Genomic DNA, 15389 nt, shown 5'->3' with positions numbered 1-15389 from the left:
GACGTTTCTGAATTTCAGCACCAGCTTGAGGGGCAAGTGGCACTCGGTTTCACAGCACTAACGAGTACCGATTCACAGCAGGGCACCGCCCAGGCTCTCAGCTCCTGCACCTGCCCCGGCTCCGCCCCTGTCCCCAGCCCTTCTCCAGGGGGATCAGCGCAGGAGCTGTTCCCTGGGGACTGCCAGCCTCCATGTGCCAAGCTCTGGGCCACATCAGGGCAGAATTTGACATTTGGAAACCGAAAGATGCTGCTTTGAGATTCGATCCTAGGAACTCTCTACCTTCAACGTCCAAGTTCTTTCCTCTAAGGAGTCCTCCAGGGGGTGGTGTGTTGGCGCATTGGTGAAGTTGCAGCTTGGGGTACCTGCTTCCCATACCAGGGTGCCTGGGGTGCAGTCTCAGCTCTGCCCGCATTCTGGCTTCCTGCTAATGTGCACTCCAGGACGCACCGGTCCCTGCCACCCACTTGGGAGACCCACATGGAGTTCTGGTCTCCCAGCCAGAACTGGCTGCTGTGGGCATGGATGGGAGATCCATCTCTTTATCTCTCTATTAAAATAAATAGATAATTGAGGGGCGAATCCTCCTAGTCTTCCAATTGTTTAGGGAAAAAGAAGTTGAAATCTGTAAGGCGCTAAGACCTCAACTCCCCTTCCCTTTCCTAGCCCTGCCGGGGTCTCTGCTCCCATATGAACAGCACTGTCAATCATTCCTGGGACATGCCCTCTTGGTGGGCCCTTCTCCCTCTCCAGTCCTGCCCTGGGAACCACCCTTCTGTCTTCACGTGGTGGTGGCTGGGGGCACCGTGCCTGGGACTGTGGCTGAGCACCTGCCTGTCTCTCCAGCCCACCGAGCACACCTGAGCCACCCCACTTTCCCTTGCTGTTCTTGGCCCAGCAGAATCGGGTTGGTTCCAGCCCGGGTCCAGTATTGGGCGGGGATCCGAGTCTCCCTGGCCCCCTTTCCTCGCTGTGGTGGTGCTAACAGTCCTCGTCCCTCTCTCGGCGATTTCCTTGGTGGGAACGGTGAGGGGGTCAATTAGAAACAGTGCTTCCGATTTATAAAAGACATTTTGTTATTATAAATATTTACGTGTTCTGATTTTCCTCCAGTACATGCTGCCCTTCAAATGTCCTCATGGAAAGGATGTTGGAAAAAGTGTTTTCCTAATTTTTATAGATGGGAAAACAGGAACCTATAAAAGCAGAGTGACTGACTTAAGGAAGAAGCAAAAATAGGGTCCTGAGAGGGTGTCTGACTTTATAACCGCCTGCCTTTTCATGAGCTGACGGGGCTCTTTAACCGCCCTTCGGTTTTTATTCTCAGAGAAATAAAAACGTTAATAACAAATTCAACAAGCTCTTGGTGAGTACTTTGCACCAGAAAGAGATTCTAAGACCGAGGCTGGCTCCAGAAACCTTGAGTTTATTAATTCCAGCTCAAGAAACGCAGTCACGTTAAGAGCGTGGGGGTGGGGGGTGGAGGCCACAGACCAGGGTCTGGCCTGTGGGATGCCTGCTCCTCCCTCCCCGCTGCACCGCGAGCCGACCGGGCAACGTTAGGCACGCTGGCGTCCTGCCCTCCATCTCCTTTCCTTATTGTTAAAGAGGGTCTCCCTCCTAAGGGAGCCTTTGGATCTTAATACTTGTAAGTGTTTGGAGCAAAGCCGAGCCCAAGTAAAGGTTCAATGACCTGTTTATTCACTCAACAAATATTTAGGAAGTGCCTGCAGTCACAGAAAGCAATGTTTTAGGCACTTGGCATTCAGCAGTGACCAGAGCAAAGCCCCTGCCGTTATGGGGTTCAGAGCCACGCAGAGAAGTAGGAAAGAAATACACAGATGAGCACAAAAGTTTGCACATCGTTTCGGTAGCTTCTTTTGACAACAGTAATTTTATAGGTGGTTATGTCTCTCGTTTGGTTTTCCTGAGAATGTGAACATTTACTGGATCAGCGATTTCAGATTTCTAAAGAGTCCCGTTTCCCGTTCACATCTCATTGCCAGTTGGTCACTGGGAAGCAACTGCCCGGATGACAAGAATTTTGTGTTAGTTTAGAACTCAAACCAGTTTGCATTTTCAATACTAGCTGGTTATACGTGCACAGTTTGCTTACATAAGGGGTTGCAAACTCCAGTGCTTGTTGGGGTAAGGCAGTAACCAATGAGGCAGCTTCCGCTGGGACAGGAACTGGGAGATACTGCCAGCCACAGAGGTAGGTGGATTCACTATGGCCAGATTTTTGGTATTTTTATGATACAAGGAGTTACCTAGAAGTTATGTATGAATCTCCCTGTTTTTGTTCAGTGGCCAAAAAAATCATCTTTGAAAGTGAAGCTGTTATAAGAGCAAACGCTCAGCCCCGTGGTTAAGAGGCCAGTTAAGAAACCTATGTCCCACGCAGGAGGAGCTGCACTCAGTACCTGGCTCTGGTTCCTGACCCCAGCTTCCTGCTGCTGTGCACCCCGGGGGGCAGCAGCAATGGCTCCAGTCATCGGGTTCCTGCCACCCACAGGGGAGACCTGGAGTGAGTTCCTGACTCCGGGCTCCCGCCCAGCCCGGTCCCCGCTGGAGTGCCCCAGTGAAAGAGAGCGCTCTCCCTGTGTGTCTTTCTGCCTCCTAAATTTAAAAATATTTTAAAAAATGTTTAAAAACATGAAACTGATGAACTGTGCCAGGTGTGGATGAAACAAAATTCTCCCATAGGCCAAGGTCAACCCGCAAACAGCCTGTTTGCAAAAATCCTCTGTTTTTTTCTCTGTGTGTCATTTTCAACTTTGCCCTAAACTGCCCTACCTTACAATGTTCCTGCCTTGTCTGTGTCTTCCCAGCATTGTCCGTGGCAGTCATCCTATGGACAGATTTTTGGCACTGAACCATTGCATCATGGGAGAATCCTCTCAGGGCAGCCCTCCTTTGCTTTCGGGTGGGCCTCCCAGTCCATCCGAGAGTGAGAAAAATAACCCGCTCTGGTGTGCCCAACTTTAATAATCACTGGCTCTTTGTACTTCCCATCCTTCTGGTGCTGTTTGTTTTCTTTGCATATTAATATCTCCCTGAGCAGAACGCCTAAATCCGAGAAGGGAGTGCGTGTGGGTAGTGGAAGGAACATACAGCCACATTCAGAGTCCAGCCGGCAGCACACAGATGAAACCAGAACCCCACAGGCCTCCTCTGCTTACCCCAGACAGCCAGGAGACTTTGGCTCTTTGTTTTCCAAAGATTACAGGATTAGAGTAACTGGTCACCCTGTCAGCCACATGGCTCAGCTGGGCTGGATTCTGCAACCAGTGCTGAGTGACCAGCGGAGCGTCTGGGGCTGGGCCGGTGCGAGTGTGAGCAGCTCTTTATTCCTGAATCCTCGGAGCCAGCCGAGGCAGCTTGGACTCCTCGTGAGCCTTTCGGGGCTTTGGACTCTGGCCCTCCCTTAACGGGATTCGGAGGTGATGAGTTTGCATTTTCAGTTCCCAGATTCCTGAGCGGGCCCCGTCTTGAGCACGTGGTTCTGAAAGTTGGATGTGAGTCTGAACCCCCAGGATGGCTTTAAATCACGGGTTTCTGCTCCACCTCCAGATTTTCAGAACCTTTAGGATAGGCTCCACGAATGTGCCTTTCTAGAAAGTTCCCAGGTGGTGCTGATGCTGCTGGTCGGGGGCCACACTTGGAGGACCACTGGTCTAAGGAAGTGGTGAGCAAGTGCCCAAGATCGGGAGCTACTTGCCTTTAAAGTGTCCGTTGCTTTTACTGGGATTAGAGTCTGCTGCCTCTAGTGGGAATCAAACCAGGACCACCTGGGTGCCAGCCCTGACCCCACTTGGCCAGCTCTGTGGCCTTGGGCAAGATACTTGCCTTCTCTGAACCACAGCTTTCCTACGTGCACACTGCAAATAGTAATCCCAGCTCCCCTGCCTCCAGGGGTGGGGCACTGCAAGGTCGTGGGTGTGCGTGAGCCTTGCACGCATTGAGACCGCACGATTGCTCTTCGTGAAGAGTTCGTATCTTTATAGAGAAAACATCATGGCTTCCTGAGTCTCCAAGAATTCTTCCATCCTGAGACACGGGTTTACTTACTGCAGTGGGCAAAACCCTCAATATAATACCAAGATATGGAGGCTCGCCACGGATGGCTTTACTGCTCATGTGGGTACCAGGATCACATTTAAGAACTAATCGTTGATTTCAAAGAAATAATGGGTTATCAGGGAAGAGTGTAACTAGGCCAAGGCAGTCAGCGGAGGCTAAGGTCATCCAGCCTCCAATGGCCGGAAGCTTCCTTGTTGAACACAGTCTCAAGGCTTCCTTCCTACCACCGCGGATGGAAACTCTCCTGTAGTTGCCTCTTGATTTCTTTCCTGATTACAATCAAATCTCTTTCCTGTGCGGGCCCCACCCAGAGCCACGCGGGGCCACACGAGAAGAGCGTTTTCCTTTGCTCAGCTTCTCTGCAATATCAAAGCCAGAGGCTGAGCTGGCGCAAGTGCACTTGGCAATCCGACGAGTGCTGCCAGCGATCACGCTTGAAACGAAGATGGCAGCGCGGGGCTATGGGATCAGCTGCATGTCCCACCTCTCTCACTCCCCATCAAAATCCCAGCTTCTTCCAAGGGATTGCAATGCAATTTTAATCTTTCATCCTATCCGTGCCTTAACTACCCACTCAGTGTCAGGTACAGTGTGTCCAATAGGAGCCACTGCTGAAAAACTCAATTGCTAGACTGATTATGACATAGGTTTAATATCATCCCTCAACTGTCACCTGTGGACCGAGTGATTTAATTAAAGCCCAGGGAAAAAGAACGGGGAAGTTGATCCCCGCTTAGTGAACTCCTGACACCAAGAGCCCCACATCTATAGTGTGGGCCACGTCTCAGAGCAAGGGCGAGAGAGGTGTGCTGCACATTCCAGGGAGCCCAGCGCCGCCCAGGGGTCTGCACAGCCGCTGAGCTGCGAAATCCAGCGAGAAGGAGGTTTAGAGAGCACCAAGTCTGAAGTCCCTTAGTGTACAAATGGGGAAACTGAGGCCTGCTAATCAGAAAGGATGTGTCCAAATTCACCTGCGTTTTAGGAAAAGAATCAGTCTAAAGTGAAGAGGAACTCCAAGCCATCCAGAGAAGCCGCCCAGTGGGCAGGCGCAGCAGGTACCGGAGTCCCCTTTGCTATAGGAACACCTGCTATGCTGTGTTGTTGGGGTTCCGGGGGGCTTCTCACTGCTGCTTCTGAGCCCGCAGAGCACACTGGAAAATCTGTGTTAAATCTGCCTTCCTGTGGCTTCCTCCTTCTGTCCTTGGGGGGTCACACAGATGAACCCCAGCCCTTCCTTCCCTGGTCATTCCTGTGGGTTTGGGAGGTTATCTCTCACTTTCTCGACACCTTTTTTCCTTGCCTCGGGTGAGCACCTCCCGCGTGTCCCATGGTTCAGCATCCAGGTCTCTCCTTACCCAGTCTCTCTGCTCACACCCGTCCACTCCCTTCTGAGAAATGTGCTGCCCCGAACTGAGCGCAGCCTTCCTGTAGTCTGACGAACAATTCACGTCCTTTGTTCTAAAGCCTTTGTGTTTATCAGCTCATCCCAATGACAGCTTACCAGAACAAGTAATTTGTGATTCTTTTGGCTGTAAGAGACAGAAATTCAATTCTAACCAGTTTAAGTAAAAGTGGGAATCTAATAGGTCACAGAGCCACCAAGTCAGAGGTGGAACTTCAGGCATGGCTGGATCCAGCTGCTCACTAGCTTAGGTCTAAGGCACACGTCTATATGCATATTTGTTCAGCTGTCCAGGGCATCAGCACCATTCCCAGTGAAGATAAAATCCAGCCATGTCCAACTTAAACCTTCAAAGTTCTAAGTACATGGTAAGAAAAGAGACAGAGCCTCTGATAATTTTCTGGGACTGCTTTAATGAAGTACTACAAACTACGTGGCCTAAAGAACAGGAGGTGACTGGCTCACAATGCTGGAGGTGAGTGGCTGAGGCTGAGGTGCCAGCAGGGTTGGGTCCTTCCCAGGCTGAGAGGAGGAGCCTGGGCCGCCCTTCTCCCCTGGCTTCTGCTGGTGGCGGCACGTCTTGGGTGCTGCTCGGTGGAGGCTGTGGGCCCCCACCTCTGCCTCTGTCTCCGTGTGCCGTTCTCCCTTTGCGCGTCCGCCAGTGCCTACCCATCCTCCCTGCTTTGATGCGTACCCTCCGTCATCGTCAATGACCTTACGTACGTCCAAGTAAGTGCTTGAACAGAGGTAACAGGAGCTAGCGTGTTGAGGGGGGGGCGATGCAGCGCCATCTTTAGAACCAACACAAACTGCCTGGCTGCGTAGCCTGGGCTCTAATGGACCGCACACCTGCTCCGGAACCCAACACTGACTGCGGTGCTGGTTTCTCCCTGGCACCCATGGTGGAATCAACACCACTCAAAACACAGGCTGGGGAGGAGGGGAGAGTCACCCAAGGGAAAAAAGAGGTGTCATTAGGACAGGATGCCCCAGATGCACAGAGCCCCCACAAACCTGCCAAAGAAACCCGAGCAGGACCCAGGGCGCGAGCTAACGCTGTGGAAGGGGAGACTTCCTTCTGGGACGCCCGGAACTCCATCACTGTCAGGCAGAACCCTTTGCTTGTCTGTCGTCAGGAATCAAAAAAGAAAGTTGAGCTGCCGAACTGTTCTTGTGGTTCTTACAAGGCATCGCGAAGCCGCTTCGGCTCCTGGTCGCTCTGTGTTTTGCATTCATTTCTTTTCATATTGGAAGATTAAAACAATAGCTTCTGGTTATCATCCCACCTATTATTGATTAAAATCCTAGCCCCAAGACCTTCCATCTCACTTTGCAGCGTGGCGTGATTTGCTTTGCTTTTTTGCTCCCTGTAACACATGATTAATGCTGGTCTCCGGAGTGCCGGTGAGATGAAGCCAGGTGTCAGGTACGATTTGTCAGCTTGGAAGTATAGATTATTTTATGTTTCTCGAACTTTGTGGCCAAGGGAACACAGCTCTTGATTGTTAAATCCATCCACACTTTCCCCTGGGCTATGAAATGCCAGAAACATTAAATAGCCCACTTAATACATAACCTCATTCTGTATGCTTGACTATTTTGTTTTTAATTTTTCTTCCCTTTCCCGGCTGCTCACATGAAATGGGATCAAAGAAAAAAATTATCCTCACTGGATTTTGTTAAAATATTAATAGGTTAGGGTTGACTGGCTAAATTGAATATCTTTGCTGATCTCACTTGCATGTTTAACTTGTGCTTAGGAAAATATGTTTCCTAGGTGATAACCTTTTATGTACCAGTCTGACTTCATTGAAATGCATAGAGATAAAAATATGTCACGCTCAGCGGCTATGCTATTCTTGTGTGGCACCGTGATTATTCAGATGGTAATTGACCCCCACCTGTAGACAGCTCCGATGCTGTAGTCAATCATTTCATTTGATGTTAAAATATGTGAAAGTACAATTATATAATTTACATTACAAATCATGCTGAATGCCAGGGGTCTCTGAACCGCAGACAAATGCAAAGGAATCCAGGGTTGCGGGAGCGAACTCTGGCCAATAAATGAAGTGAATTACACCAGGCGAGGGGTTCAACTTTTCTTATTTATGTCCACACAAGAGCTTTTGTGCATGCGTAATTGGGAGAGCGTCTCTGGCTTCTCTCTCTACCAGCAATGGCAGCTCCCAGGGCAAAGAATTGCTCCACCTTCAGCTGCCTTTAGGTGAAGACGTGAGGCTTGTCCAGGCCTGATAGGGAACGCTCAACCTGTTCATGGCACAAGGACTGCGTCGGATCTGGAGGGTTATGGGGGCTGCTGGACGCCCAGCCCTACCCAGGCGTGAGTGGCTGCCTGGTGGAGTGGAATGTGAGTTCCACACTCCACATCTCAGCCCCCAGACTTGACACTTGGGCCAATGTGACTAGGAGTGGGGGCTATTACTCACGTCCAGCCCCGAGTTAAACATTGTATGGACATTGCGCAGTTAACCCTCACAGTATCCATACAAGGGGAGTCTGCTATCACTCATTGCCTTTCAGAAAAGAGAGTGAGCACAGGGTAGGTACGGGGCCTGCCCAAGGCCGTTCAATGAGAAGGTGGAAGCGTGGGGGCTGGACCCTCCGTCCGTACGGTGGCAGACTCTGGGCTGGAGGCCACGCTGCTCTTTTGGATCAGATCTCGGGCACCTGCAGTGACCACGCAGAGAGAGTCCAAAACATCATCTCTGATTCCATGGGGCTTCCAGGAGAGCAGGTGTGTCGAGAGGCTGTGGGGACCCCTAGCGACGGGGGTCCAATGGGGAATTCAGGATCCATAGGGCCCCCGTGGAGACAGGGCTAACCTTAGTTCAGCTCCAGGGCCCGCTGACGAGTGGCCTTGCAGGCCAAAGGGAAAAGACATGATTATATAGTCTGTGAGTGTGTAACACTCCCTGCACTAGAGCCATTCAAGCCCACACTTGCTCTTTCCTGGGCCACAGTCCACAGTAGCTGGGCTGGGCGGTCCACGGGGCCTCTGACTTCCAGCATGAGTGACCTATTGGTCCAAGCACATGAAAGAGAAAGCACCATTCCTCCAAAAATTATTTGGGTGCCACTGGCTGAGTTTGTTTCTGTGGACACCTGATCCTGGGAATGTGCTGGGAACCCTGCCCCACTGGCTAAGAAGGGCCACGATGCTGCCTGGGCCCTGGCGCTGGCACAAGCTGGCCCTGGGCAGCAGCCACCGGCTGTCGCTGTGCAGAGTGCATTGCGAGCCTCGTCACCTGCCGCAGGTGCAGGTGCCAGTCATGTTCATGGTTTGTGCCATAACCCATCCCATCTCCCTATCTTCATAACCACTTAGCAAAAGCATCCAGAGCGCAGTCTGTAGATAAACACCTGGGTTCAGATCCCTATACTGTGGTCTGCTGGCTGTGAGGTCTTGCACAGATTACCCTCTGGGGACTCCAGTTTCCTTGTTTGTAAGCAAAGTGAACAACAGTACCTGCCTTCTAGGGTTGTATAAGTATTAGCAATAGTAACGACCCAGAGCACAAAAACAGTGCCTGATCCATAGCAAGATGATATGTCACTGTTGAAACATATTTCACTTTTTTAAAACAAGGATTATCTTTTTTTTTTTTTTAGCTGATTGTACGCACAAGGTAAATTCCTGTGTAAGAAACCCTCAAATAGGTGCTGGCACTGTGGCGTCCAGGTAAAGCCACTGCTGGTTGTGCCGGCCTCTCATATGGGCACCAGTACTAGTCCCGGCTGCTCTACTTCTAATCCAGCTCCCTGCTGGTGCACTTGGGAAAACAATGAAACATGAAGATGGCCCTAGGGCTTGGGCCCCTGCACTCATGTGGGAGACCTGGAAGAAGCTCCTGGCTCCTGGCTTCAGCCTGGTCCAGTCCCAGCTGTTGTGACCACCTGGGGAGTGAACCAGCAGATGGAAGATCTCTCTCTGTCTCTCTCTCTCTCTGTAACTCTTCCTTTTAAATACATAAATAAATCTTAGAAGAAGAAGAGGAAGAAAACTTAAAGTAAAAGCATAACTACTAACTTCTGTTTTCCATTCCAATCACAGACCCCCAGGGGACTGGCCACTGCACTCCAGGAGCCCTTGTAAAAGTCAAGTTCAAACCCCTCGGCCTGGCCTTCAAGGCCCCGCACAATTTGTCCCCTGTTCACCTTTGCAGTTGTTGTCTGCCAACCACTTACCAGGAACCCTATGCTCTGTGGATTTAGGTACTTCCAAAAAAACAAAAACCAAAACCAAAGAAGCTGCTTCATTATTTTATCAAGAATCCCTGCAGCTGGTGGATAAGCACCCACAGCCACGCCTGTGCGTCCCAGATGCGTCTGGCCTTCTTAACTGTGTAACATCAGTTGCTCACCTTTCCATGCAGCCGTCTCATCTGTACAATGGGAATAATCATAGACTGTGCCTCATTAGAGCGATTAGGAGCATTAAACGCCTTAATTCATGAGAGTCCTTGGCACAGGGCTCAGCCCAAAGCACTGCTGCTTAAACGTGAAGTAAGGGAGGCATTCCTACCAAGGTTGCATGTATATGGCTTCGTGCCCAGGAGGCAGGACGACCGTGCTAGGGGCTCCCAGACGCGCTCTTCCCCACTGGAGCCTGCTCAGCCGGGACCTGGGGCTACTGTGGAAAGGCGAGCTGATGGGAGGGAGCGGCCGTTCCTCCGCTCAGTCGGAAATCCCGGTGCCCGCTCGCTCCGTGAATGAGCCAGACATTCTGCCCAGGGAAGATTTCCCAGGCATTTTCTGAGACTCGTTTTGAAAGGGAATTGAGACATTATCTGTAATTAAAGTGGCAATGTGCCCTCCTGAGTTTCCCATCCCTGGGTGCTTAAACGGTGGCCCCTCCCCGGCTTCCCTTCTTCCTGTTAATTTCAAGCCCATCAGAGGGCCAGTTTACTAAATTGGTTTTAATGGAAATTTAGCCAACATGAATAATAATCAAATGTAAAATTATTCCTTAGCTAATGAGCAGCCAGCGGCTTTGGGGTTAATGGCTTCCTTCCGGTGTCAGCTTATTTAGATTGAAATAGAATTGTAACAGGACTCCAGACTAAACTGTCTCGTCTCCCTGTTCATCACCTATCTCTGCTGTAGCCTTTATCATACATTAGTCAGTGTTTAGTCATCGCTCCTACTTCGGATCCATTCATGAATTAATTAATTACTCAGTTAAACTTGAGTGGGTTTATTTTTTTCTTTAAAAAGCAGACAACATCTTTTGTCACCTTGTTATCGACGGGGCTGTGCTGGGAGCTAGTGATGGTGATACTTGATGCTAACATCGTGTCAGTTACTGGGATAGATCGAGGTGCTAGTGGCCGGTCTCCTGGGGCATGGATGGCCATCCTGTCCTTGCTTCCTCGTCCTGTGGGGAGAGAGGGCGAGCGTTCTCCTGCTTTTCTCACTAAAGGCCTTTGATTCCATTCTCCAGGCTCCACCCTCCTGACATCAAGGCCTCCCCAAGTCCCCACTTCTTAATACCATCACGGCTGGCCGCTCAGGGGCTGGAATTCCATCCTATGATTTGGGGTGGGGCAAGCGTTCATTCCATAGCACGTGGAAATCTCGTTTTGGCTGGTCTTTATGCCAACTGGCCATCTTGACCAGCCATGAATCAAAGGGGCTGTCACATCAACCCTGGCTGCTGATGGACTCTGGCTAAGTCCCCAGGTGCCCTCAGCTGCCTGCAGACAGAGCACGAGGAGGCAGCAGCACACCTGTCCGCCTTCAGACGCTCATCTTCCTCCCGGGGACTCAGTGTCCTTGCGTGGCAGGGTGGGCAGTTTGATCCTGAAGACCGAACTCTCAAACGTGTGTGTGTGTGTGTGTGTGCCCAGGGAGTTACTTCAGGGATATTGGTGGATTGCTGGGGACTGGGGCAAGGGAACTGTCCATCCAAGTAGCTCTTCTCTCTTTCACACATAGGTTCTTCTGGTGAGTTTTTGTTTGGGAAAATAAAAGTAGTAGGAGGAGATTTTATATTTGGTTTTCAAAGAAGTTCAACCTGTGGACCAGATTCAAGGTTCCCAAACTTGAGTACCTCAAATCACTCAGTCAGTCAATGGTTTCTTGGATGTAACCCCAAAAGCACAGAAATAAAAGAAAAAGTGAAGAAACTGGACTCGATCAAAATTGTAAACCTCTGTGCCACAAAGGACATAATCAACAGAGCAATAAGGCAGCCCACGGAATGGAAGGAAATATTTACAAATCACGTATGTGATAAGGAACTCCTATCCAGAGCATACAAGGGGACTTCTAATGCTCATAGAAAATGGAATTAAAGGATAAGTTTTTTGGGTACAAAAAGTTTTGAAATTCACATATAGCTTTTTAATAATACACATTTTCCACAAGCTTTTCGAAGATCCCCTTCATGTAAAGAACTCCTGCAATTCAATAACAAAACAGGAAGCCAAATCCAATTAAAAAGTGGCCGAGGGAACTGAATAGATAGTTTTCTAAGAAGGATCTACCAAAGGCCAATACACACATGAAAAAGTGCTCAACAGTCCTAACCATGAGAGAAACGCAAATCTGAGCCACACGAGGTGCTACTTCACACTCATTAGGACGGTTACGTAAAATAACAGCGGCAGCGACAGCAAGCCACGCGTGGGTACAAACGCGGAGGGACTGCACAGCTATAGTCACTGTTGGTGGCATTGAAAAATGGAACAGTTGTTATGGAACAACAGGGGGTGTTTCCTTCAAAGGTTAAAAAGAGAATCACCGTAAGATCCAGCCATTTAACACCTGAGTAGACACCCGTGTTCATGGCAGCGTATCACAACGGACACAACCCAAGAGCCCCTCAACAAACTTTGACAACCCAAATGCGCTATATAGACACAGTGAAATAGTATTCAGTCTTAAGAAGGAAGGGCCATCTAGCAGACGCTGCTGCGTGGATGAACCTTGAGGCCATGACCTTAGTGAAACAAGCTGCTTACGAAAGGGCATGTGTGGTGTGATCCCCCTAATGTGAGATACACGAGGTCCCTAGGTCAGTCAAGCCCATGGAGACGGGGGCAGCAGAAACGGCAATCGTGGTTGAAAAGATCCGGTGTCTCCATTCTTCAAGAGTTCCCCGTGAGGGAGAGATGGCGGCCATGACCTCACAGCCATCTGAATGCATGGAATGCCGCCATACCTTAAAAATGGGTCGCATGCTAAATTTTATGCTACGTGCATTTTACCATAATGACAAAATTTTAAAGCATCACTCCAGGAGATTTTTTTAAAAAAGATTTATTTATTTGAAAGTCAGAGTTACACACACACACACACACACACACAGAGGTCTTCCATCCACTGGTTCACTCCCTAATTGGCCGCGACGGCAAGAGCTGTGCCGATCTGAAGCCAGGAGCCAGGAGCTTCTTCCAGGTCTCCCGCGTGGGTGAAGGGGCCCAAGGACCTGGGCCATCGTCTACTGTTTTCCCAGGCCATAGCAAAGAGTTGGATCGGAAGTGGATCAGCCGAGTCTCGAACCAGCACCCATATAGGATGCCGGCACTTCAGGCCAGGGCATTAACTAGCTGCACCACAGCGCCGACCCCAAGGCTGAAGATTTTTAAGAAGTTTCCAAGTGGGGCAGGTTTATGATGTAAAGTGGGCTAAGCCTCTGCCTGCAGCACTGACATCCCATATGGACGCTGGTTCATGTCCTGGCTGCTCCTCTTCCAATCCAGCTCTCTGCCATGGCTTGGAAAGCAGTAGAAGATGGCCCAAGTGCTTGGGCCCCTGCACCCACGTGAGACCCAAAAGAAGCTCCTGGATCCTGGCTTCAAATCTGCACAGCTCCGGCTGTTGCCGCCATTTGGGGAATGAACCAGCGGAGGGGAGACCTTTCCCTCTGTCTCTCCCTCTCTCTGTAATTCTGCCTCTCAAATAAATAAATAAAATCTTAAAAAGAAGAAGAAGAAGAAGATTCCATGTGATTCTGATGGTTACCACTGATTTCTTCAAGCTGTAATTCTCTCTGATCCTAGAATTGTGTGTGTGTGTGTGTGTGTGTGTTACCTCTGACCAGATGGTGCCTGGAGCAAAGTTTGCATCCTGGAGCTACTGAATCCCTCATCTCAGTCGCTTATTTTCTCCAGTTTCCTGCATCCGCCTGGCAAGCCTACACCCAGCTATATGCTCCAAAGTAAAAAGTCTTCCCCCATTTATACGTGTCTGCCCACAAAACACCTGTGGGTAAGAGGCAGCAATTGCGGTATTTGCAAAACCAGGGTCAGGAGACCAAACTGAAGAAGTAACAGCCAACGTTTCACAAGCAACAGAGCCACCATGTCTGGCAGGGCCAGCGCCGACACAGGCTCCCCGTCCCTGCAGAGCCAGGCTCCTGGGGCCCAGACACCCTGCCCAGGCCCTTCTGATAAAGCAGAACAGGCCGAAGTCAGGAGCCGCCCTCGGCCCGCTGCCAAGTGCAGCCCCCGGGGCCCTTGGCATCCAGTTCCATCAACCACTTTCCCCTTGCTGGGGCAGCTGAGACCCTGAGGGGTGGCATCAGCACCAATGGCACAGAGGGGACTTCAGCCTTGACCTTCTGGCTGTCCCTCATGGGGGCTCTCTGTTCCCCTGTCCTCAGCTGACTTTCTATCCAACCCTTGCTCTAACTCACCTTTTGGGGACCAGTGCTGTGGCCCAGTAGGCTAAGCCTCTGCCTGCGGCACCAGTTCAGGTCTTGACCGCTCATCTTCTGATCCAGCTCTCTGCTATGGCCTGGGATAGCAGTAGAAGATGGCCCGAGTGCTTGGGCCCCTGCACCCACGTGGGAGACCCGGAGGAGTCCTGGCTTCAGATCAGCTGAGCTCCAGCTGTTGTGGCCTTTTGGGAGTGAACCAGCCAATGGAAGATCGATTTATCTCTCTTTCTTTCTCTCTCTCCCCCTCTCTCTGTAACTCTGCGTCTCAAATACATAAATTCTTAAAAAAACAAAAACAAAAAACACCTCACATTTCCTCAGTCCCTCTATTTACCCAGTTGCTCGTTCTGAGCTGCACTGAAGGCAGATTGAGAGAGATTTCTCACGCAGGGGGTGGGGGATTTTCTCAAGTGGCCCTACCTAGGCAGCACCTACCTTCTCCCACAATGCTCTGCTTCACAATAGGCCTGCCCAGAGCTGCCCTGAGTTTGTGTTCAGCACACTTCCCAGGGAGCGGGGAGCATCTAGTGCGCTTTCTCAGGGACAGAGGGCCTGGGGCCGAGTCAGTAGGTTCCACTGGCTCTGTTTCACACGCCCAAGTGACTTTTGGACTTGTCCGGCTAAGTCACCATTTCCTCCCTCTCCTTCCTCCGTGTAACCAGCAGACGAGAGCATTGACTCTCAAAGATAAGGAATGGTAGTTCCAAGTGTGTAAAAATAGTTCTCGAACCCACGTACCTTTTTAAAAATAATTTATCCTTCTCTTTCAAAGCTCCCGGGCAGACCATAAAAGGAGGAGCACTCCTTTGTCATTCGCGACCTTGACAGTTGAACAGTTCTTTCTCTGGTCTCACCTTCAGGGTAAGCACTGTCATTTTCCTCTGGCAACAACTTCACAGTCACCCCACCCAAGAGACCTCTATCAAAACATCCCCGTGCCAGTTCACAGAGCGGAGCAACAATGCGCCTGGGAGCAATCCCTCCTAAAATTATAAAACAAACACATCAGCATCTAAAAATACCGGCCGTGATGAGTCTTCTATTTTTGAGCCATTGTTGTAGAGGCTGAGCTTCCCCGGGTCTCAGGGTGCTGAAGCTTTGCCGAAATTAGACTGTGGATATGAAAAGCAATTAATGTTCCCCTCTTTATTTTTATTTATTTCGGTTTCACAATGCAATTACTTGAGAGGCCTTCGGAAGCATTCTTGAGCATCGTTT

The 15389-nt window shown here is 50.2% G+C and overlaps 1 long non-coding RNA gene across 1 annotated transcript; it reads right to left on the bottom strand.

Annotated features, from left to right (window-relative positions):
• Positions 1 to 10687: 10687 nt before the first annotated feature.
• Positions 10688 to 15139, bottom strand: LOC138846399 (uncharacterized). The gene is made up of 2 exons (XR_011383877.1): positions 14910 to 15139; positions 10688 to 10883 (listed from the first exon to the last, which is right to left on the bottom strand). It is a non-coding gene; the product is annotated as an uncharacterized lncRNA (long non-coding RNA).
• Positions 15140 to 15389: the final 250 nt, after the last annotated feature.

The sequence above is a fragment of the Oryctolagus cuniculus genome, chromosome 18 (assembly GCF_964237555.1).
Source record: "Oryctolagus cuniculus chromosome 18, mOryCun1.1, whole genome shotgun sequence".
NCBI classification, from domain to species: Eukaryota; Metazoa; Chordata; class Mammalia; order Lagomorpha; family Leporidae; genus Oryctolagus; species Oryctolagus cuniculus.
This window is presented reverse-complemented; position numbering and strand designations above follow the sequence as displayed.